This window comes from Diceros bicornis, chromosome 10 (assembly GCF_020826845.1).
Source record: "Diceros bicornis minor isolate mBicDic1 chromosome 10, mDicBic1.mat.cur, whole genome shotgun sequence".
Classification (NCBI taxonomy): domain Eukaryota; kingdom Metazoa; phylum Chordata; class Mammalia; order Perissodactyla; family Rhinocerotidae; genus Diceros; species Diceros bicornis.
Window position 1 is genome coordinate 41,704,814 of NC_080749.1, and position 23,613 is coordinate 41,728,426.

Sequence of the window (23,613 nt, forward strand, 5' to 3'; positions counted from 1 at the left end):
CCCCTGTAACCTCTATTCTACTTTCTGTCACTTATGACTTTGCCTCTTCTGGGTGCCTCATATAAGTGAAATCATATAATATTTGTCCCTTGTGTCTGGTGGGTCTAGTAGTGCTTAAGTTGTATCTGAACAGCTTTTACCATATGCCATTTTCTTCTTGATCATAAAATAATTTAGTAGATAACTTTAGAATAGCAAAGCTCTAGGACAGAAGTTCGAAATGTTTTTGCCTTCAGGGGCCAGAAAGTAGTAACATGTAATATTTATAGAGCAGTTGCTACGTATCAGGCACAGCTCTAAGCACTTTGCAGGTAATTTCCCCTCACGCCAGTCCTAGGGGGTAAATACTATTAATACCCCAGTTTTGCAGATGGGAAACTGAGAGATGACTGACTTGCCTAAAATAACATGCCTGGTACGTGGCAGAGAGATTTCAGCTAAGTAGTTTCTGCTCCAGAGCCCTGGCTGCTACGAAGCTTGATGTGCGCAGGTGGAGTGGGCAAAGGAAATCAGAACCCTGAGCCTGAGAGGGAGTGAGCTGATGGTAAATGGGAGCTGACCATCAGCCCCAGTGTTGGGGTTCATTAAGGCAGTAGTGGAGGTGGAGGTGCTGTTCAGCTACCGTAGGTCGTTGCTGAGCGGAAATGTGGGCTCAATACTGCTGGCACTTCCCAAATTTCCAAGAGAAGCTAGGACTGCTTGTATATGTATCATTGCTTGATTTCTAAGTGTTGGCAACCTAACTCAATTAAAAACAAAAACAAAGCACGTGGGTCAGACAGAATATCTGTGGCCCACTAGTTTGAGACCTTTGCTCTGAAGGTTTCAGGATAACTTTTTTATTATCTAGGCCCCTCAACAGTTTTTACCCCTGGGACGTTAGTCACTTGCCACTGTTTGGACCAGGAGGCCAGGTCTTGCTGATCTTTGCTTCCTTAACTGCAGCTTTCATACAGCAATTTTCAGTAAATGTGAGCTGAGCGAATGAGTCTTTACAGCCCTCATGATTTCTTCCCGCGTGCTGCCAAGAGTTCATCGAAAGTCTAATTTAAAACAAAATAAAGCCAGTCGATTTTGAGAGGCTCATACCCTTTCATGCAGAGCTTCATAATTTATTGTTTCATTTTGGGCTCCTTTGGTTTAACAATGCTGATTAAAATGAGACATTAAAGTGTTTTTTTCCCTCCTTCAGAGAGTTCTGCCAAAGAAATTCAAATATATGCTGGGTAGCTCGCTATAACGCACACACACCTGAACCGCCTTATTTTAATAACAGTTGCCAGCATTTATGACATGCTTACCGCATGCCACCACTGTCTTAAGGATTTTACACGCCTTATTTCTTTTAATTCAGAGTCGATCAATTACAAATTTGTGGATTTAGATTGAATTTTAGAATTGGAAGAGTTTGAACACTTCTAATCCAATTTGCTGACTTTGCATATGAAGCTGGTCGGGGCCAACGAATTTAAGAGACTAGTCCAAGCTCGCACATCTCTTATATGGTGCGGCCGGAACCCTTTGGACACACACGTCTGTTGAGTGGTATAGACATAACCGTCTTGGCTACACATATCTGTTGTGTGGTGTAGCCAGTGTTTGCTTTTTTTCTGGCCTCCTGTCCAGTAGTCTTTTTCTAGACACCATAGTGCTTCTACTTTTATCTTTCCATCCTCTGTGAGGAAGCAGAGCTTCTTAAGTTAAAGTGTAATAATGTGTTATCACTCCTATAACAGCTTCAGAGCTATGGGTCATTACTAGGGTATTTGAAATGGTTTGCTGGTACAGGTGTGGTTTTGGATCATCTATTGTGCCTTTGAGAGATGCCTGGAGTCTGGAGTTACTGGAGGCTAAGAGACCTAAGTCCTTACCTCATTAGCACAGGACCCTAAACTAAAAGATCTGATTATCTTACAGATAATACTAAAATTCAGAATGTAAGGAGAATGTTTAACTTAAAACAGGTAATTTGCATATGAATTATATAGTAATCTTCACATTCATCTAATATTTGACCCTTTGCCCACACGTCGGTAAATATCAGTAGTTTTTAAATCCCTGTTTGAAGCTGGAGGGTAGGGTTTGGACCCTTTTCTCATTCAACTGAAAGTCATTAAGGCTTTTCTTTTTAAAAAAGTTATTTTTCCAATAACAAAAGTAATCTATGCTTCCGGTACAATTTTGTTGTTGTTTTTTGGTCAGGAAGATTGGCCCTGAGCTAACATCTGTGCCAGTCTTCTTCTATTTTGTATGTGGGCCGCTGCCATAGTGGTGCGTAGGTCCGAGACGAGGACCCGAACCAACGAACTGCAGGCCGCCGAGGTGGAGCGAGTGAACTTAACCATTGTGCCACCAGGCCGGCCTCTGGTACAATTTTTTTAAAAAACCCAGAAAAGTAATTTTACCGTTCAGAAGTGTACTGCAGACATTTAAAATAAAATAGTAAATTTAATTTTATTTAAATTGAACAGAATACAACTGGAATTAAAACTGAAGGAATTGCTGAACTTCTGTTTTTTCAAATTTAATGTCTCCCACACATACCCAAAGAAGGTTGCTCTAAAGTTAAAAAAAAAAGTACATGAAAAATATTGACAAGCCAGCACAAGAATCCAGATTACTGTGACTTCAGAGTTCCTGTCTTTTCTACTTTACCATATTGTCGACATGTAAGAGAAAGATAAACAATACAGAGTTCATATAATTAATGGTTAGAGTATGCGATAGAGGCTGTAAGTCAGAATTTGAGGAGGGCACTTATTAAACCTTAAAACAACTGAAAAATTTTCCCTAGAGAAATTAATAGATCAATATCTTTTTCATAATTTCAATTTTTTTTATTTTTGTGAGGAAGATTGGCTCTGAGCTAAGATTTGTTGCCAATCTTCCTCTACTTTGTGTGTGGGACGCCTTCACAGCATGGCTTGATAAGCAGTGTGTAGGTCTGCACCTGGGCTGCACACCCGTGAACCCTGGGCTGCCAAAGTGGAGCACACGAACTTAACCACTACGCCATGGGGCTGGCCCAATTGTATAAGAAAAGAGTTCTGCTGCTTAAAAATAGGTTTTAAAATCTTGGAAATACATTATTTTACTGCTCACAACAGCCTTTGGAGGTATTCCTACTTTGATCAGTAAAGACTTGAATGGAGGGGAAGTGACATGACTCCCTTGAGGTGACACCACTTGTCAGGAGAGTGGCTAGAATACCACCCTTTCTCAGTTGGTGCTCTTAGTGGTCTGTTACTCAGGCAGGAGATGTAGGTATTGCACAAGTACAATTGCGTATCGCCTGACAATCTTGTTATCCTGAATACAGTTGCAATTTTGGAATTAAGCAGAAAAGCCCTCTGAGCAGTCCAGAATAGATAGTTCATATGTGTTATATGCACCTTTCTCCTGAGTTTGTGCCCAGGGTCTTGTCTTCTTTGTCTGAAGGCCATTTGAATTGTGAACGTTGATGTGTGTTCAGGGGTTCTATCCATAAGAAATGACAGAATCTGGAAATTAGAAGTGGAGGCCGGCTGTAGAAGTCTGCATGCTTGACTGTGTAAGGACATTAGCTTGGGAAGAACACGTGCTGTGCAGCCTGACGGGCCTTCCTAAGGTCCCTTGGCAGGAACTAACTAGGTTTTTGTGACAACTCCAGGCTAGGTCTTGTTAAATCCTCCAGTATTTATCAGGTGCATGCTATGTACCAGGCCCTGGGCATATGATGATAAAAAAGTTAGGGTCCCTTACTTACTCACAGTCTAGGAGGGCAGATGGTTTCATATGCAAATACAAGACAGTGTAATAAGGGGTACATAGTAGCAATGAATGGGATATAGTAGGAGCACAGGGGAAATTGAGACCTCTACTCTGGAGTGAATGGAAGGTGGCAGGGTCTTGGGGAGTGAATAGGAGTTGTCCAGGTCGGGTAAAAGGACATTCCAGGTAGGGAGAGATCTTTGTATGCTAATAAGGTACCTGAAATCTGGGGATTAAATGTTAGAGACAATTTTACTCCAAATGGGTAACCTGGGGCTTTTAAAAGTCATTATAGAAATTATCAAAAACATGCAAGTAGTGAGGCCTATAGTGAACCTCTATATACTGATCAACCACCCTCACCAATATTAACATTTTGCCAATCTTGTTTAATTACCCTGCATTGTTTTTTTTATGTGGTTAGAGCATTTTAAAGCAAATTCCAAACATTATGTAATTTGACTTGTAAAGAGTTCAGTATGCATCTCTTAACTGATAAGAAAAGATCCCCCCCCTTCTGTTATCACACAATAAAGTAAGGATAATTCCCTAATACCCGTCCTATACCAGTCCATATGCAGATGTCCCCAGTTCACACAGCTTTTATACTTAAAAGGAGTGGTTTCATTACCTACAAGATTCATTTATTTAGCATACCTAATTTTTCAGGGATGTTGGATAAATGGGACGTTACTCTAATACTATACTTTTATTCCTTTCTTTGGAAATGTTATACAATTTATCTGGTCTTATTTCTGATCGTTTTAACTCAGACTGATCCTGAGGGAGGGCTGTGCTTTATAATTTTTTTTTTTGGTGAGGAAGATCGGCCCTGAGCTAACATCCATGCTAATCCTCCTCTTTTTGCTGAGGAAGACCAGCTCTGAGCTAACATCTATTGCCAATCCTCCTCCTTTTTTTTTTCCCCCCAAAGCCCCAGTAGATAGTTGTATGTCATAGTTGCACATCCTGCTAGTTGCTGTATGTGGGACGCGGCCTCAGCATGGCCGGAGAAGCAGTGCATCGGTGCGTGCCCGGGGTTTGAACCCGGGCCACCAGTAGCGGAGCGCGCACTTAACCGCTAAGCCACGGGGCTGGCCCTATAACTTTTTATATTACTTATTTGTCATATAGCAAGGCCTTGTCTGGGATTTGGAAAATATTCAAACTCAAGAGGGCTAGATTATAAATGGCTTAAGGTACTCTGACCAGTTGCTTTGTTTTGCTTCAGTGCTTAGCTCTCAGTGTTTAGTTCAAGAGTTGCAAGTGTGGAGTTCATTCTACATACTACTACCCCTGCAGCCTTGCACCCTCTTTCCTTGCATGCCTTCTTGGCTTGCACCAGCTCAGGATCAGTGCTCAGATGCCAGGCTTGTTTTAGTCTCCACAGGCTCAGCTTGATCCTTCAAGGGTTGGCGTAAATTGCCCTCCTTTTTGATGCTTTCTTCAAGTGCTTCAGCCTTCTTTGGCTCCCTGTCCCCTCTCCGTTTCCTCCTACCCTGCACTTTAGCCCTGAGTTATATATTAATCTATATTGTTTACACTTGTCTGGCGTGCAGGCAATATGAAGCAGTAGAAGGGATAGGAGCTTTGAAGCCAGCATAATCTGAATTGCTGCACCTGTTTCCACATTTTTTTATTGTGGTAAACACACACACACGTAACATGAGATCTACCTTCTTAACAAATTTTAAGTGTACAGTACAGTACTGTTGACTATAAGCACAATGCAGTACAGCGGATCTCCAGAATTTTTTTTATCTTGCGTGACTGAAACTTTATACCCATTAAACAATATCTCCCCATTTCCCCCTCCCCTCAGCCCCTGGCAACCACCATTCTACTTTCTGCTTCTGCGAGTTTGACTACTTTAGATATCTCATGTGTTGGAATCATGTAGTATTTGGCCTTCTGTGACTGGCTTATTTCACTTAGCATAATGTCCTCAAGTTTCATCCATGTTGTAGCATGGGACAGGATTTCCTTCCTTTTTAAGGCTGAGTAATATTCCATTGTATGTATGTACCCATTTTCTTTATCCATTCATCTGTCAAAGGACATTTAGGTTGCTTCTACATCTTAGCTATATGAATAAGGCTGCAGTGAACATAGAAGTGCAAATATCTCTTTTAGTTCTTTGGCTAAATACCTAGAAGTGGGATTGCTGGATCATATGCCTTTTGTTTTTTTAGGTTTGTAATATAGAACTCATGCTCCACGTAATGCATGGTATATAGTGGGTCCTCGCCTGTCTAGACTCATTGGGCAGCCGGTATATTCGCTGTGCTTTATCATAGGTAGGTAGTACTTCTTGCTTTACTAATGCCTTACTGTTTTTGACAGTGTGTTCAATAACTTTGAGAATTATTTTGGAGAGAAGCCATCATTTTCCCAAAGAAACAAAAACAAAAAAACCAAATTTTAATTCACTGGTCACTCACAGCAGCTGTGTCACTGAGAAAGTGTTGACACTGCTTCTGGTTTTTAAATGACTGTGTCTTATTCTTTCCCAGGACTGAAAAAATTGCAAGGTTGGAATTTTCGGGATTCCAATGAAAGATATAAACCAAAAGATATAAAGCCAAAGGGGAAAGTCTTTCTACAAAATAGTGGTAGAAAGCAGAAAAAGCTAGAATTCTGTAGAAAATGATAGGTATTGCAAAAATAAGCTTTGGCCAGAAAATGAAGATTGCTGTTTTTTTTTTTTCCGGTGAAGAAGATCAGCCCTGAGCTAACATCCATGCCAATCCTCCTCTTTTTGCTGAGGAAAACTGGCCCTGGGCTAACATCTGTGCCCATCTTCCTCCACTTATATGGGATGCCGCCACAGCATGGCCTGACAAGGGGTGCCTTGGTGTGCACCCGAGATCTGAACCCAGGCTGCCAGCAGCAGAGCGCACGCACTTAACCCCTACGCCACAGAGCCGGCCCCAAGGTTGCTGTTTTTCATGTTATTTTGAAGTGGAAGACAGTTTAGTGAGCTAGAGTTTTTAATGTCTGATTTTAATGTTTTTTTAAGTATAGTAATAAAGATATACATATAAATTTTGCTTCATTAATAGGATTTTAGAAGATGACTTGATTTTCTAGGGGAGAAGAAATATCTAGTCATTTTCTTATTTGTGATTTCAGTAACCATTAGTGTTAGCTGTGAAATGGTTTATAAGAAGCCCTCTGGGCCGGCCCTGTGGCTTAGCGGTTAAGTGCGCGCGCTCCACTACTGGTGGCCCGGGTTCGGATCCCGGGCGCCTACCGACACACCGCTTCTCGGGCCATGCTGAGGCCGCATCCCACATACAGCAACTAGAAGGATGTGCAACTATGACATACAACTATCTACTGGGGCTTTGGGGGAAAAAAAGGAGGAGGATTGGCAATAGATGTTAGCTCAGAGCTGGTTTTCCTCAGCAAAAAGAGGAGGATTACCACGGATGTTAGCTCAGGGCTGATCTTCCTCACAAAAAAAAAAAAAAAGAAGAAGAAGCCCTCTGACTCCCCTCCACTCAGGGAAGACACATTCGCAGGCTTTTCTCTGATTTTCCTCAGGTTTCACCTTAGAACTAGTAAACGAGGATACCATGACTTCAGCGTACCCACAGTCAACATGGGTGTGTTGAATTCTCCGGGAAAAGATATATCCTATTTTCTCTTGCTTTGCTGATGTTTTGTTGCTGAGGTTTTAATTTCTTTTTTTTTTAATTTTATACTTATTTTTCCCCTCCCAAAGCCCCAGTAGATAGTTGTATGTCATAGCTGCACATCCTTCTAGTTGCTGTATGTGGGACGCGGCCTCAGCATGGCCGGAGAAGCGGTGTGTCGGTGCCTGGGATCCGAACCCTGGCTGCCAGCAGCAGAGCGCGTGCACCTAACCCCTAAGCCACAGGGCTGGCCCTGAGGTTTTAATTTCTGATAGGTTAAGATCCAGATCTTGTGACTTATTTATGTTCTGGGCAGAGGACCCTCAGCTTTTTGTGAGCTGAGTCATTTCCTAGTGAGGTCCAGTGGGCTGGAACTCCCCGCCCAGGGGTGGGGGTCATGTGGTGGGGGCAGCAGACCTGGCGTTTGCAGCTGGGAGGAAGTCCAGTGTGCCAGGAGGAAAGAGCAGGGGTCTTCAGTGCTAGTGGCCTGGCAAATGGCGTCTGGAGTGGCCTAGGGCATCAGAGTAGCCTGACATGGGCACCCCTGTTCCCTGACTAGCTGCGGCCCTGTGGGTTCAGAGTAGACCTCAGTCCCCTGGAGGACTGCCAAGAGCAAAGAGTGCCTCCCCCTCCAGGGACTTGCAGGTTATCGAGAGAGGGGCTCAGGTTCAGTTATCAGAACTGAGCTACAGGGTGAGTTAGGCCTGTGGAATGCAGGAGAAAGAAGCCTTGTTATTAGACACAAGGTCAGGGCCGGTTAAGCAGCAAGAGCAACTTGGCTCGAGCTGTTTAAATTTCTATTCTAGAAATTTCTGCTGGATTGAGCCAGCAAGGGGAGGCTAGGGGCAAGGGTCAAGAGGCTTCAGCTGTGGGGAAGGAAGGGCTATAGAAGCTGAAAACAGCAGGCCAGGCCTGGAGGCCTCAACCTAAAGAGAGAGGTTTTCAGTTCCCTGGTAGGTCATTGTAGCCGGTTTATATATGAATGGTCTTAAGAGTATAAGTTGCATATTCAACAGTGAGCTTGAAACAAGACTGAGAACTACAAATTTTATGAATCTGAAAATAGATTTAGTTTTTAACTCAGTTGAGATAAAAAATTTCTTGAATCAAGTGTAAATCATAACCTTATAGAATTACCAGTTAAATTAATGAAAATACTCTCTTTACTAAACCCGAAGCAAATCAGTACTTTTGAATGCTATTATTTATTAAGACATAAAAATATGAAGTTAATAATCAGATCTGAGTAGATGAGTGATTGAAGCTATTTGAGGTTAGGTTGCTTTAGATGAAGGAAAAACCTACCATTTGTGGTTCAGATAGGCACATGCCGTGGTGCTGAATTTATTCCTTGGCTCTATGTCCCATGCAGATTAGATTCCAAGATAAGCCCAAGTTTGTCCCATTGATCACAGAATCCTAACATTTAAACCTATTTTTCTGGGCCGGCCCCGTGGCTTAGGGGTTAAGTGTGCGTGCTCCGCTGTTGGCAGCCCGGGTTCGGATCTCGGGTGCGCACTGACGCACCGCTTCTCTGGCCATGCTGAGGCCGTGTCCCACATACAGAAACTAGAAGGATGTGCAGCTATGATACACAACTATCTACTGGGGCTTTGGGGGAAAAAATAAATAAATAAAAATTATAAACCTATTTTTTTTTTTAACTCCGTAAGAAAGCAGGAAAATCAATACCTTTAAAGACTATAGAAATGCTTGGGCTATTTTAAAACACACTCATTTAAATGCCTCCTTCCTTAAGATCATCTGGCCTAAGACTTCTAGACAGATTGAGCTGGCAAAGGGCCAGCAGGCATCAGCTGCACATGTGGAGGTGGGAGCATGGTGTCCCTACAAAGGTGCAGTCCCTCTGCTCAAGGAAGTTTATAATCTGGTGAGGAGCTTTATTCAAAATACCACAAGAAAAGGTAGATGAGAAGTGATGTGTGTGGGGTGAGTATGGGAGTAGCCAGACGGAAGGTTCCCGATAAGAAAGGCAATGCTGAGGGTTGTGTGCCTGCCTTTGAAAGTGTGTCCCAGTGTTGAGTGGTATGGAGACCACATAGAGACAGTGCATTGCCGTCGGATACAGTGCCCATTCCTATCTTTGAGAACACTTAGGTCTTAGGGAGAACACTTAGGTCTTAGGGACTGAGGTTGGCCATCTCTCCTGGATGTAGTGGCTGGAGACCCACTGAAAGTGAAATAATCTTTTCTTACTACCCGGGGTCATCTTTCAGAGCCACTAATTGTGCTGTTTTGAAATGCTTTGTTTTGGTTCCTTGGACACTTTTGGGGATTGAAAGGCTATTTAAACTCTAACAGGCTGTAATCTACTGTTTGGGATTTTATAAATGGTCTCCTGTCTGTCATAGCTTCTCAGGGCTGTCATTGTGCCTTGATCTAACAGCCGCCCTCCACCCTCTTCATTTACGGTGACCTGGGAAACCAAATATTTCCCTCCTGTTTGAGTTGTATCTAAAAGGAGAGTAAAATAGCTCTCGAGGAGAGCCTGGGAAAGACATGTTGGATAGAAGTGGGAAAAGGTTTGGAAGTTTTTATCTGAATTGTGCGTGAATGTAGTTGCAGATTTTGGCAGCTGCAAAGACTACATAAGTCTTGGTTTCTGGCTGTTTGCTGGATAGTTGAGGTTGCTAGCTTATGACTTCTGTCTTTCCAACCCTTTTCCCCACTAGTATGTAAATCTTTTCTCCCACCCTTGCCTGAATCAGTTTTGTTATGGAAAGGAGAGAATCAGTTTTCTCAGGGAAAATGAGAAGAAGGTGAATGAAGAAAAACCCTGGGCTGAGGCAAAGGCTTGGTCAACCACTATTCTTGAAACCTAAGATGTACTGAGCCTGTGGAAGATAGAGTGATGAGGCAGACCTTGCCTTCAAGAAGCTTAATGTTTAGCTGGGAGAGAGAACTAACAGACCTGAAGCCCTCAACTGAAAGTGGTAGAGAAGTTTTACATCAGGTGTGAGTTCAGAGAGGAATGACTTGAGTCAGGAACTTTGAGCCGACAGTGCTGGGATCCAAGGTGGTATTTGAGTAAGTGGCTGTGCAGCGTGCATTGCAGAGAGGAGGTGCACTGGGAGACCAAGGAGGAGGGTGAGTTGATGAAACCCCAGTTAGGAAGTGGCAGAGGCTATGGAGAGATTTAGCACATCTGATAAATCTGTTTCAGTGGAGGCATTGGTGAGGGTTTGTGACTGGTTCACAGACTGTTGTGTCTGTGTGGTTGATTACAGTGCAGACAGGCTCTACTGCAGATATTATGATTGCCTTCTTATGTAGTCTGGGGTGGTGTCCAGGAATGGTCTGGGTCATTCTGGTACAAATGGCCTGCGGGACACACTCTGGGAAACATTGGTAAAGCATGACTAAGACAAAGCTGATTAATTCCTCCATGAGAGAAACTGAGAAGGAGGCATCCAAGCTGGAGAGCCTGAGTTTTGTCACTATTACAGAAGGACAGGCAGAGAGCAGGTAGCCCTAAGAATGAAGGAATATGGAAGTGAGAACAGAACCAGCTCCTCAGCTGGAGACAGTGTTCCTGCGATCCTCACACTTCACCAGGTACCCAGGGTCTCTTTCTTACCCAGTCGCTGTTACATCTGAGAACATCATGATGCTAATTGAGATCAAGTTCGGGTTCAGACCTCGTGTGAGCCAGCTAGTTTTATACCAAGGAAAGCTCTGTTCTTTGGGCACTGTAGCTCTAGGCAGTTGTCCTATAATGAGTGTGCTTTGTCAGATTTGGTGAGCAAGAAAATATGGATCATCAGTAAAAAACAAAATAAAACCCTGTTAGTACTGTTATTAGAGGAACCAGGAGAAATCATAGTGGTCACCACAGTTTAGTAGTTTCTTCACATATGAAAACCATCATATTATGTCACTTCTCACATAGTAAACACTTAATATAAGGATGTTCTTTACAGATGAGCTTTGAATTGTTAACTCTTGCCAACTTGACGGCAGGTGCCTTCTAGGGCTTACTTAGGGAACGACCCAGTCTGTCTCCACTCTTGTCTTCTCCCTCGGGGAGCCTGTACCTCCAGGCCACACCTTGTATCCACACTAGTGATCATCACCTGCAAGTTGTTATTCACTTCATGTTCCTCCAGCTCTCTCCCTGGTCCATTTGTGTTTCTCCTCCCACCTCTTTTTTTAAGCCTAAATATTTCCTGCCTCCCCTCCCCCACTTGAGAAGACAAAAGAAAACACCCTGGAAATAGGTTGGGGGCAGTGGTTCCAGTCTGGCTATGCATGAGGATCAGCTGGTCAACTTTAAAAAGTACCATTTGGGCCCCATCCCCAGAGATTCTATTTTAATTCTTCTGGGCGTCAGAATTTTTAAAGCCCCCCTGGGGAGATTCTGATGGGTGGTTAGGATGGAAAACTACTTCAGTGTAGCTGATTGATGTAACACTACAAGCAGTACACCCATTTCAGGGAAAATGGAAGCTGCAAGATTTGAAATGGAAATAGGTATTGTTAAATAATGCCTTTTGCCGCTCAAGTCCCAAATGCACACCGAGTTCCAGAATTCTTGTTCCTGTCTTGCTCCGTTATTTAAGCCTGCTTTCTATTAAGCACCAGCATTCAAAATGAAACAAAACAAAAACAAGAGCTTTATTTTATTTGCTGTAGGATTTCTGTGGTATTGTTTTCCACTCTGTCCCCGCAGTTCAATGTGACCTGAGCCTCCTTGTAAACTCACAGATTCAGTGGGTTGTGACAGAGTAGCCTTCACCACGCTGTTTAACCTCCCTGGGCCTCACTTTCTAGTGGAGCAGTATTCAATCCTTCAGAACCCTGTAACCCAGAGGATTTGGCTGTCACATGGCATCTATGGTCACATGCTTCAGTCCATGAACACATACAGTAGTCTTTGTTTTGTGGTCTGAGGAGGCCCAATGTTAGGTTTTTAGGAGGCTACTTGGGAGAAAAATAAAAATTTTTTTGATGAATACTTCTTTTGGATAAAGAACTTTGAAGTCTCTCTGTTCATCCTTGAAGGAGAGTGATGACCAAGAGGTAAATGCTAATAATACTCTTCAAAAGCATTTTAAGGTTTTTTTTTAAGGAGCCAGTTGGAAATTAGATCTGAAAATAAAAAGCTAGTGATGGGCAATTGAAGGTCATCATTCAGCTAGTCTCTAAACTCTTTTGTTTTAGGTTTTATAAAAATTCTTCAACAAATGTACTTTGTCATCTTTTGCATTTTACACGAGACTATTTTGTGGTGTAATGCTTCTTTTTCAAAATCTTCTTGGGCCCACATTTTGGATTGTGCGTTGAAAGGCCTTTGAATGGAGGAATGACAAAACAAAAAAAGTTCCATTTTTTTGTTAATTTAAAATTGATCCTGAAGGACAAAAACGTGAAAACTCGAGGCATAGTTTCTCTCCTGAGTCCAGTCGGTGAATAATCTAACTGTAGTTATAAGTCACTTCTCAAACACCACTCACAGTTCCTCTGGTCTCGTTGACCTCCCTTTTTCCTTTCTGTAATTACTGAATATGGCCCTTAAAACCCATGTAGGACCAAATGCAGCATCTAAGCTCTGTGATCTCATCACCACAAAAACAGGGCTGTAGGGACAGTCCTTGTCACAGGAAGCCACCTCCCCTTGGAACGTCTGTAACTCTGTAATTTATAGTGGTGCCTTTGTAGTCTTAAACTCAGAAAGGACTTTCCCCCCTGCCTTTAGTGTAACAAATGGATCGCTCTAGGTGGAGAAGAGGCTACAGAGCAAGTATGTGTGTGCATAACCTGTTATAGATCTAATTTTAAGGGTGCATGCACGTCCGTGGGTCCTCTGGGCAGAGGGTCTGACTGACAGTGGGCATGTTGTGGGTTGTGATGGATATACTTTTATACTTGTCTGTCGGTTGTGGTTGGGACAATGAGAAGCCTGCCTTTTCTGCCGAGGTGCACTTTATGAAAGGAACTTGGCTGAAGTACTTGCAGCAGCTGCGAGATGGAGCCTTCCCTGCCTGCCAGAGCCCTCTGCAAAGAGGCAGGTGATCCTTTTTATGAGCCAATAATAGGAGGATGTCTCAGATATTTGAGCTACTGTTCACCAGGTGGTGCTGTCCTGCAGTGAATGCTTAAATACTTCCCAGTGAGGTCAGCAACCTGGTGAAGGAAAAACCTGGGCTGCTCAGAAGCCTTGGCAGCATTTGTGGGCTGCTGCTGAATATGAGATGAGGCCTTTTTGAGGAAACATTAAACATTTGACCCGAGGTGACCACCTGGTCCGTGTAGGTTCTCCTCCGTGTTCTGCTTGAGTGAGATCTCAGCTTTCTCTGAAGTAGGGGGAGACTGAACCTGTCCCTTGCATCGGCCCCTAGTTTCCTCCCAGAGAAAAGCTCCTGGGCTCCGTTCTCATCTTTCAAATCCTGGTGGGTAACGGGGGGGCATGTCTTCTGTAGCTCCTCATTAAACAGACTTAAAGGGGAGAAAAGGCCTCCACCCAGCATGCACAAACCTATTAGTACTCCGGTGCCCTGCCAGAGTGGTTTGGTTGGCCCAAACATGACCACACACCACTCCCTCCTTTTCGGCAATGAAGGCCAGCAGTATTGCTGTGAGGAGGGGATCGACTTGGGCGAGAGCCTGGTTGTCAGTGTGTTTGAGCATGGATAGCGCCCTTGAGAAACAACATTTTCCAGGATCACTGTAGCAGTAAGAAGAAAACTTCCCAGGGAAATAGACTCTGAGTCAGTCATGGGAAACCTCTTGTTGGAATCCTTCAATCAGCAGACATGCATTGAGCATCTGTCCCTACTTGTGATAAGAGCAGAGGGTGGTGTAGGGGATGGCAGGTAAGACCAGCACTTGAGAAACCTGTCGGAGGGGAGGTCAAGGCAGAAGGAAGCAAATGCTAGAACACAGGTCCCAGCAGGGTATTCTGAGTGCAGAGGAAGGACTGGGGAGATTCCATGGGGGTGGGGCGCGGCATGCAGGTAATATTTGAGCTATGCATGGAGGACGACTAATTTCCAGAGTGGGAAAGTGGTGTTTCAAGATGAGGGACCAGGGAGAGCAAAAGTGTGAAAGTGGGCAGTGTGCTTGGAAAGGGTGAGTTTTGTAGAGAGCTGGGACCTGTGAGGAGTGAGGTAGGAAGTATGGGAAGGAGGTGTTCTGGAGAACTTCAGCACTCTAAGGGTTTTAGAGAGGTTCTTGGCTCCTTGTCTTGAACCTTTGAAACATTTCATTGTGTATTGGGCTGCAAACCCATTTGTATCATTTAATGAGAAAACCTGAGGTCTCGGAGGTAAATGGGATCCTTCCAGAGCCGTGCTCAAGATAAGGGGCTTTTAGTAAATATCCCTGTTCAGCTTGAACAGAGGGTGTCAGAAGGAATGAGTTCTCTTGGGTTTGCTGAGTTTTCTTGGGTTAAGAGCATGTACATGCTAATGTCTCTTTCCTCTCCATTATGGCTTTGTTGGGATTTTTAGGGAGGTCGTAGCTAGTTTTATAAAACTCGGTGCTTCTTGTCTCATAGGACTACTGTGCTGACAGGTTTTCTTTTTTCCACTTCTCTTTCCAGCTTTCTGTGGTGGACTTGTCCGGAGGAACAAGGTGCCCCCTGAGTGAGACGGCTCTTCTCTGTTGCAAAAAAGTGGAGTCTGAGGTGAGGCGAGGTGAGTGAGACCCAGGAGAAACTCATACTCTGACAGAGCAAGTTTTCCAAAATAAGTTACTTTCTGAAAATTCTGAGGGCTTTGAAAGTAAATCAGGCTTTTATTCAAACAAATTTAAGGATAATTTAAAAAATATTAGTCTTAGTTACTATGTTAAAGCACTCATTAATAATATGGATGCTTTAGTACGTTGTTTCAAAACTTTTGTAATTTTACTTATTTGTGCCTATTTCAGAGTTTTTTGTTCTCTTAATGGTGTCTAGCACAGTACTTTTCCACTGAAAACATTGAATATTTGTTGAGTGGATGGCTTAATATCTTGGTTTACAGTTTGCATACATAGAACTGATAACTTCTTAGATTTTTAATAATGTCAGACCGGCTGTCTATTCTTTACCATTGTCGTTCTCCTGTTCCCCATTCCCCGTGTAACACTTTGTGAAGTTGAATTACAAACCTCTCTTTAGCTACTGGGAGACAAAGGGAGCGTTTAATACCTGCCTTGCTTACCTGCTTTTCCTAGGGTGGTTTTTTTAGGGTCATGCCAGTTAGAACTGGCTCAGGTTCTGTCTCCCACCTGTTCTACAGACTGTCTTGTTAGTTTATTCAGAGTTGTGTCGTTCCCGTCCCTCACATTTCAAGGAGGATTTTCTAGTTGTGGCTTTAGGAACTTTAGGAAAGTTGCTCAACTTCTCCTGTGCTATGGTTTTCCTGTACTGCAGTCTTACATGTAAATTGTGAAACAAAAATACCTACTTCAAGGGGTTGGGTGAGGCTGGAGGCTCCTGAAGGGTAAGATTTTTGTTCTATTCATCTTTTTATTTGCATTCCCTATCTCCAATGTGTAGCATGTAGTTAGGACTCAAATATTTCTTCTTTCCCTAAAGAAGAGAGAGAATTGGCTGGGAGCGAAGCACTGCCAGTCCCATCGTTAAGTGAGCACATCTGGGAGGACTGTTCTTACTTATGCTCGGCTGCTCACAGTTGAGGCAGTGGAGCAGGAATTCCCAGGAGGGCCTGGACAGAGTGGTTGACTGGGGCCGCTGAAGACTCCACCCTGGATCCCTTCTCTGTGCGTGTTGGAAATGCTCCTCCGTAGGAGATGGAGGTCAAGGTTAAAGCTGCTTTCAAACTTCCAAATTCTTGAAACATCCATGTGATGTACAGGTGCACTCTGCTGTCTGTCCACCGTGGCTTGCTAGCAGGATTTCATATTCTGCACTCACCCCTCCTGCCATGCCTTGCTCATCCATGAAGAACAGTGTGGCCGCATTTCCCCCCAAGCTTTGAGGGATTCTTCCAAAGGTAAAGCTTCTCCACAGGAGCATAGCAGAGAAGTGCACATCAGATTCTCCCATGAAGCTTTTAAAATTAGGATATTGAGACTCACCCCAGGTGTGCCGAGCTAGAATTTCGGGGATGGGGAGGGAGTCCTTGCTGTCTATGTTTATTTCTTTTTAAAGCTCCTCAAAAAGTGATGGTGTGTAACTTCTTGAAAAATATTTGTGTGTAGAGTAGACTTAAAAACAAAAAACTCTTTCTTAGCCTGAGCAGATGTTTGGGGGATTTATTTTTGAACTCTCTTAACTAGTGGAACCAGTTTATACTGCCAAGCCAAACATTCCCTTGTTGTGCCCTAATTTGCATCATAGAACCATTTTATAGCTTTAATTTAAAATTGCCTGGGACAACACTTTCTAGGGTTGTGAGTATGCAAGGAACGAGGAAAATGACATTGAAGAACAATTCACTAAATTTAACAAGAGTTTAGGCTTATTTAGAAATCCAGGTGGGAATCTGCTTAAATGGAATTTTACCCAAGTATGCAGAGATTTGCATATTGAAACCAAAGCCTTTCAACCTGTGGTAACACACTTCTCAAAGTAACATTGAAATAGCAATTGAAGTGTATTGCCCTTAGAGACTTTTTGGACCATAAATTTGTTTAGTAAGTTATACATTTTTTTTCCTCCTCCATTTTTTGGGTGGCAAAGAATTAGCTAATTTTTCTTTTCTCTTTCCCTGGGACAAACTTCAGGAAGTAGATAGGAGCTTAATAGCAAAGATCATGTTAAATGGTTTTGTGGTTTTTTAACTAAGTCATGTGTCGCTTAACGACGGGAACATGTTCTGAGAAATATATCGTTAGGCTATTTTGTCGTTGTGTGAACATCACAGAGTGTACTAAAGGAGAACAAAATTTGCCCCAAATGTGTCTCTTTAACATGAGGATTATTTTAGGGTGATTATTCTTAAGAAACAAGACTCAAAGTTTTTCTCATTACCTCCCCCTTAACTGCCTAAAAGAATTCAGATTAAAAAAACCTGTGTGAGGAAGCAACCTGTCACCTTAGCATAACATGAATTTAGGTGGTAGACAGGGAGGAAACCAGAAAAGCCTGTTTGTTGGGCTCCCCACTGTGTTCTTCTGTTTCTGTGTGGCCAAACACTTGTTTTCCAAAGGGTTGCTCCTTTTCACTTACCTGTGAATTGCCTTCCCTCCCTTTGAAGTCTCTGACCCTCCCCATCCCCGACATTCTTTTATCTTTACCTGAGGATGATATTTAAGGTGAGGACTTTAGCCATTTGGTGAGTTACCCCATTTTCCTGAGTTTCTCCCATGTATACATGTTATTAAACTTTTGTTTGTATTCCCCTTTTGTTTTCTCCTGTTAATCTGTCTCATGTCAATTTAATTCTTAGACTAGCCAGATGAACCTAGAAGGGTAGAGGAAAATTTTTTCCTCCCCTACAGTACTTACACAAACCTAGATGGTACAGCCTACTACACACCTAGGCTATATGGTACTAATCTTTTTTTTTTTTTTTAAGATTTTATTTATTTATTTATTTTCCACCCAAAGCCCCAGTAGACAGTTGTATGTCATAGCTGCACATCCTCCTAGTTGCTGTACGTGGGGACGCGGCCCCAGCATGGCCATAGAAGCGGTGGGTCGGTGCGCGCCCGGGATCTGAACCCAGGTCGCCAGCAGCGGAGCGCACGCACTGAACCGCCAAGCCATGGGGCCGGCCCTATATGGTACTAATCTTATGGGACCACCATTGTATATGTGGTCTGTTACTGACTGAAACGTTATGTGGTGGCACATGACTGTCTCTTTTGCAACTCCCCCCCGCCTTTTTTTTTTTGTGAGGAAGATCAGCCCTGAGCTAATATCCATGCTAATCCTCCTCTTTTTGCTGAGGAAGACCGGCTCTGAGCTGACATCTATTGTCAATCCTCCTCCTTCCCCCCCCCCCAAAGCCCCAGTAGATAGTTGTAAGTCATAGTTGCAACATCCTTCCAGTTGCTGTATGTGGGACGCGGCCTCAGCATGGCCCAAGAAGCGGTGCGTCGGTGCACGCCCGGGATCCGAACCCGGGACGCCAGCAGTGGAGTGCGTGCACTTAACTGCTAAGCCACGGGGCTGGCCCGAAACTTCACATTGTATGAAAGAAAATCTTGCAATCCATTGCTATTTGAGGTTTTAATAATTTGGTGGGTTTGATGGAGAATGGTGAGTTTCTATTTTGAAATCAAAGAATTTTACTGCTTAGGAGGAACCTTGCAGATGACCTATCATCTGGTTTCCATTGCTTCAACTTCACAGAAATTGCTCTTGTTAAGGTCACAAATGGCCTCTGATAGGACTCTTGACATGACTTTTCTGTAGCATTTCATACTACTGACCACTCCTCATTTGAAACTTACTCCTCTTGCTTCCTGTGTGCCGTTCTTGACTGCTTTTCTTTTTTCATTTCTTCCCAGGTCCTGCTGTGTCTGCTCTTAAATGTTTATATTCCCTGGGCTGTCGTCCTTGGTGGTTTTCTTTTAGTCTGCTCAGCCTCTTTGGAAGATTTCAATACTTCCATGACTTCAGCCACCACCCACATGTTAATGACCCCCAAGTCTTTCTCTGAGTTCACCCTCATCTCAAACAATCTTTTGGACATTTCTACTTGGATGACTCATATGTACTTTTAACTTGGGATATCTAAACTGAACTCATTTCCCTCCTAATTATTGCCTGCTTCCTGCCCCCACCTCCCAAAATCCCCTCACCCCCATGCTGTGTCTGCTTTTCCCGCTTTGGTCATTGGCCCTATTCAAGCCAGAAGTGTGTGACTCATCCTTCACCCTCCCTCAGTCAGCCCCATATCTTAATTGGTGATTAAGTCCTATCATTTTAATATCCTAAATAAAAAAGGAAAAGGCCATTCCACTGACATTTAATTATTATGGGCTTTAAAAGTTGAGGTTGGGCCTATAGAAGCAAATAAAATAACATGAGGCAATTACAACCATTTATGTCATATACATTTCATGGTAGGTGTAGTCCTAGGTACTTGTCATATGTTATTTCTAATTTTCACAACTATTCTGTGGTATATCATCTATGTTATAAATGAGGAATTTAAAGTTCAGAGAGATTAAGTTACAGGCCCAGGATCACAGGGCAAGTAAAGCACGGTCGAGTTAGGATTTGGGAATTTTAAACCTACGGGTTAGTCTGCCTGATTCCAAAGCCTTCGTCATCATGGCATTCTGTGTTCTCTGTTCCCATAATGCCCCAGTGCTCTTTTAGGCTTCTGATGAGTAAGTTGACTTTGTTAATGGCAGGAATTGGGTCTTATTCAAATTTGTGTGTCACGATATATATTTTTTCTTACATAGTAGGTGCTATAGACAAGACGTTTAATGGCAGAACCATGGTCCATGTCTTCTGTGGGTTCATCTGGGTTCAATCCCTGGTTCTTCTATTAGCAGTGCATTAGCTGGGTAGCCTGAGATGAGGATGGTGGGATCAAGCTGCTTATCTTTACAGGGTTTTAATGAGAATCAGATGGGACGACATAAGGGAAAGTGCTTTAAAAATCAGGGGCATTTTTGAGAAATTCTGTTTAGTTGTGGAAGTCGATAATTGGCTGGCTCAGATGAGCGTCTCTTTTTTGTTTATAAATGACAGCATGTGAAAATATAAACTCTTCTGAATCTCTGATCGTCCTGATTGAATCATTCACATGCTGGCAGTAATAAAAGCAGAAAAGGCCGTTTCAAGTAAAGACCTTGTTAATAAGGATAGTGTACATAGATCTAATTTTTATTATTAGTTCTGAGTATAACTATTTTATAACAGATGAGGATATGATCTACAAAAACCAGATAGTACATATTTAGGTATAGGCAAGTGAATTAAAGCAGAGTCTACTGAGGTTTTTTATTCTATTAAATTGATCCTGGGAGGATGGATTTGGATATGTTTTGTGCTGTACACAAACAAACCCTAAATCGTGGAACAGATGGTTCTGTATTTTGTATCCTCATAGGTCTCTCCTTTTGCCCTGTCCTGAGAAGGAGATGCTCTTATTTTCCTTCATAGTTCTCCTTTTTCCATCATATTTTGGTAACAAAGTTTATCTATGGAGAGGGTCCCCCTTTAATGAATATATACAACCAATTTGTCATTGTGGAATTTAGAAATGGTTTAACCTTTCTAAGTCTCAGTTTTTTTTCAAAATTGCCCTGTAAATTTGGGGCAATGCTGTGTATTTTGCAGGGTTGTTTTAACTGTGATGTGATAGAGATAATGCACCTAAAGCATGGTAGGTCCTTGGTGAATAGTAGCTCGTATTGTCCAAACTTAGTTATCAGGGTTCTAAATTTTTAGATTTAAAAAGGCTTAAGCTGGTCCATGAAGAAAAGATTGAGGAAGAATTTATATAAGTGAGATGGAAAGGGAGGGAGGAGAGTCTAAAACAGTGGCTCTCGGGAGTGTGGACCCTGAGGACTAGCATCATTGTCAGCTGGGACTTGTTAGAAATGTAAAGTCTCAGCCTCACCCCAGACCTAAAAATCAGGACTCTGGGGGTGGGCCTCCAAAGTCTGGCTCAGCAAGCCCTCTTGGTGATTCTGATGCACTTTGGCCTAATGTTAGAGCAACCAGGCTGAAGGCTTTTGGAGCAGTCCAGTGGCGGGATAGTGAAGACCTCCCCAGAATGGTGGGAGGGAGTGGAGAGGAGATGGAATTGGTGAGAATTGAATTTGATTGGCTGTTTATCAGACAAGGAAGGAGGACATGAGTATGTAGGGGCCTTGAGTCTAGTGCACTGAAAGGGGGTGGTAGGAACCTGGAACACAGGCTGGTGAGTGGGTTTTGGAGGTTGGAGGAAGAAGAAAATGAGTTTAGTTGTGGAGATGTTGAGTTTCTGTTGCCAGGGCTGTTGTCAGCAAGTTGGAAATAAAGTACTGTGACTGTTGCACAGATGAAACAATGGAGAAACAGACTGGTGAGTCTCCTGCTTCGAGGTCACAGTTGAAGTGGGTATTCAGATCATTTTTCCGAGGAAAATGGTGCAGAGAAAAGAAAGCCAAGATTGACTGGTTTGGAATTGGATATTTGGGATTATGTCATCCAGTTTCTCTTTCAGAAGGAGGAGTATAAATGTTTAGGAATAATACGTGGTGGTACAGTTTTAAATAAAACCAAATTATCACAATGATGTTGGAGTTTTGTCATAAGGCTATCTTTCGGTCCCCTGCTGTGCAATAGAGGCTGGTCTGGTACATCTTTTAATCTTGGGATCCAAGGCTTAGGGTGCCAAAGGCAGGGTTCTACGTGTTCTTTCCCCCAAAAGAGGGAGTGGAGTATGCTGTGAAGAGCAAAAGTGTGGCCTGGGGCAGGCTGCTGAGTTTCTCTGAGTCTCAATGTCTTTCTCTGTCAAAGAGGATACTTATAGTTCCTACCTCCTTCTTGTTGTGAGGACTAAACACAATACCTTCACAGTGAAAAACTTAGTGCCTGCCACAGGGTGCATTTGTGTCTCCACCTCTGCTGTTATTTTCATGGTGGTTTGTTGGATTGATGGAGTAAAAGTCTTCTATTTGTAACAAATTTACGGTATTGATAAGAGGAGATAATTTTATAAAAAGTCATGATATAAGTCTGAGTAGGAGGTGTATGGCTTTGTGGTTTTCAATGAATTATCGGTATGTAGAAACATGGGCTTTATTAGGTTTGTGAGAAGGCAGAAGGGAGTTGGCTTGGGAAGTTTGCATAAAAACAAGGATCAGATATTTAAAAAATTATTTTATATCCAGCTTTGTTGCAGACTCACATATGTTGCTGTACCAGAAAGATGTTTCACTGAGACCGTGAAAACTTAGTACATCTGTGCAACATCTCATCATATCTAGAACAATTTCACATCCACTGTCTGTAATTCAAAGTCATTCAAGAAACACTTGTTCCTGTTTTCCACTGGGTTCTAATTGGGCTGTTTTTCCTTAAAGGGAGACATTTGGACCACACACTTATATTTAGGAAATAACTTTGTAACTGTGCTACATGGACATGTATAAGGAACCTTCTCAGTTTGGAGATGGTAGTTTCTGAAACTCACCGCCTCATGCCCTCCAATAGAAAGAAAAATGATCTGTGTGTATATGTATGTGTGGTTTCTGTGCCACTTCACAATACCGATTTTGTTCCTTAGGTCTGAGTTGTGTTTCATACTGTTTGTATTTGTTAAGAGAAGTGGTGACAGAATCCATGATCAAAGGTTTCACTACAGAGTTACTAAGGGCTTTAATTGAACCTTTCACTGGGTTTTAGAGAAAAAAATCTGATGTTCATACACGGCGTGTCACATAACTTCAAGGGTAAAGCTTGAACTTCTTAGGTTTGGTTCAAGTTTTATGGGGCTCCTAAAAATACATTTGTAATCTCCATGCATAGGAATTACTCTGTAATTAAAAATTTAGCTTAAGTGTGTTTTGCTGTTGAGTTGGATTTGAGTGCCTCCAATTTAGTTCAGAGCTACCATCCTGCCTCTTCTAGAACTACATGAGGCTTGCATCTTTCTGGGAAGTTTGGCTGCTGCCACAGCTGAAACAGTGAGCCAGACTTAGGTAATTTTATTAGTGTAGAAAAAGGATCGCACTCCTGCAGCTGTTGTTGTAGCTCCTGACCATGAAAACAAAAACCGACTCAGTTACCCAGGATCCATGAGAAATTGGCAGTGGCCCAACCTAAGTCCGTGTATTTTGGACTCTGAATTTTATTTATCTTCATATGGGCATCCCCTGATTTGGGGCATGCAGCTGGGGAATGGCCTGACTGTATGAGGCAGTGGCGGCTGGAGAGGCCAAGCCTTGGGTACCACCCGCACAAGGAAGCCTGATGCAGTTAATTGGAAGACTAGACTTGCTAGACCTTAAATACTTTTTAAAAAAAATAGGGAGAGTTGGGGCCGGCCCCGTGGCCTAGTGGTTAAGTTCGGTGTGCTCCACTTCAGCAGCCCAGGTTTGGTTCCCGGGTGTGGATCTACACCACTCGTCAGTGGCCATGCTGATGGCGGCGACCCACATACAAAATAGAGGAAGATTGGCACAGATGTTAGCTCAGGGTGAATCTTCCTCTGCAAAACAAACAAACAAAAAAGAAAATAGGGAGCGCATCCAAGAGAACAGCAAAACCAATATAAAGTACACTTGTCCCAAATATTCAACCCAACTTTCCTATTTTTGCATATTGTCTCACATTGTAAGTTTCAACAGGTCTTTCTCCTGC

At 42.8% G+C, this 23,613-nt stretch overlaps 1 protein-coding gene across 11 annotated transcripts in view; it reads left to right on the forward strand.

Annotated features, from left to right (window-relative positions):
- The window catches only part of TANC1 (tetratricopeptide repeat, ankyrin repeat and coiled-coil containing 1), a 230,894-nt gene that overhangs the window by 38,612 nt on the left and 168,669 nt on the right, over positions 1 to 23,613 (forward strand). For 10 of the 11 annotated variants that reach the window (XM_058549030.1, XM_058549027.1, XM_058549035.1 and 7 more), the window contains exon 2: positions 14,950 to 15,043. The exons of the other annotated variant lie outside the window; for it this stretch is intronic. The gene's annotated coding sequence lies outside the window, so the exon portion shown is untranslated. The remainder of the gene's footprint in view (positions 1 to 14,949; positions 15,044 to 23,613) is intronic. 11 annotated transcript variants of the gene reach the window in all.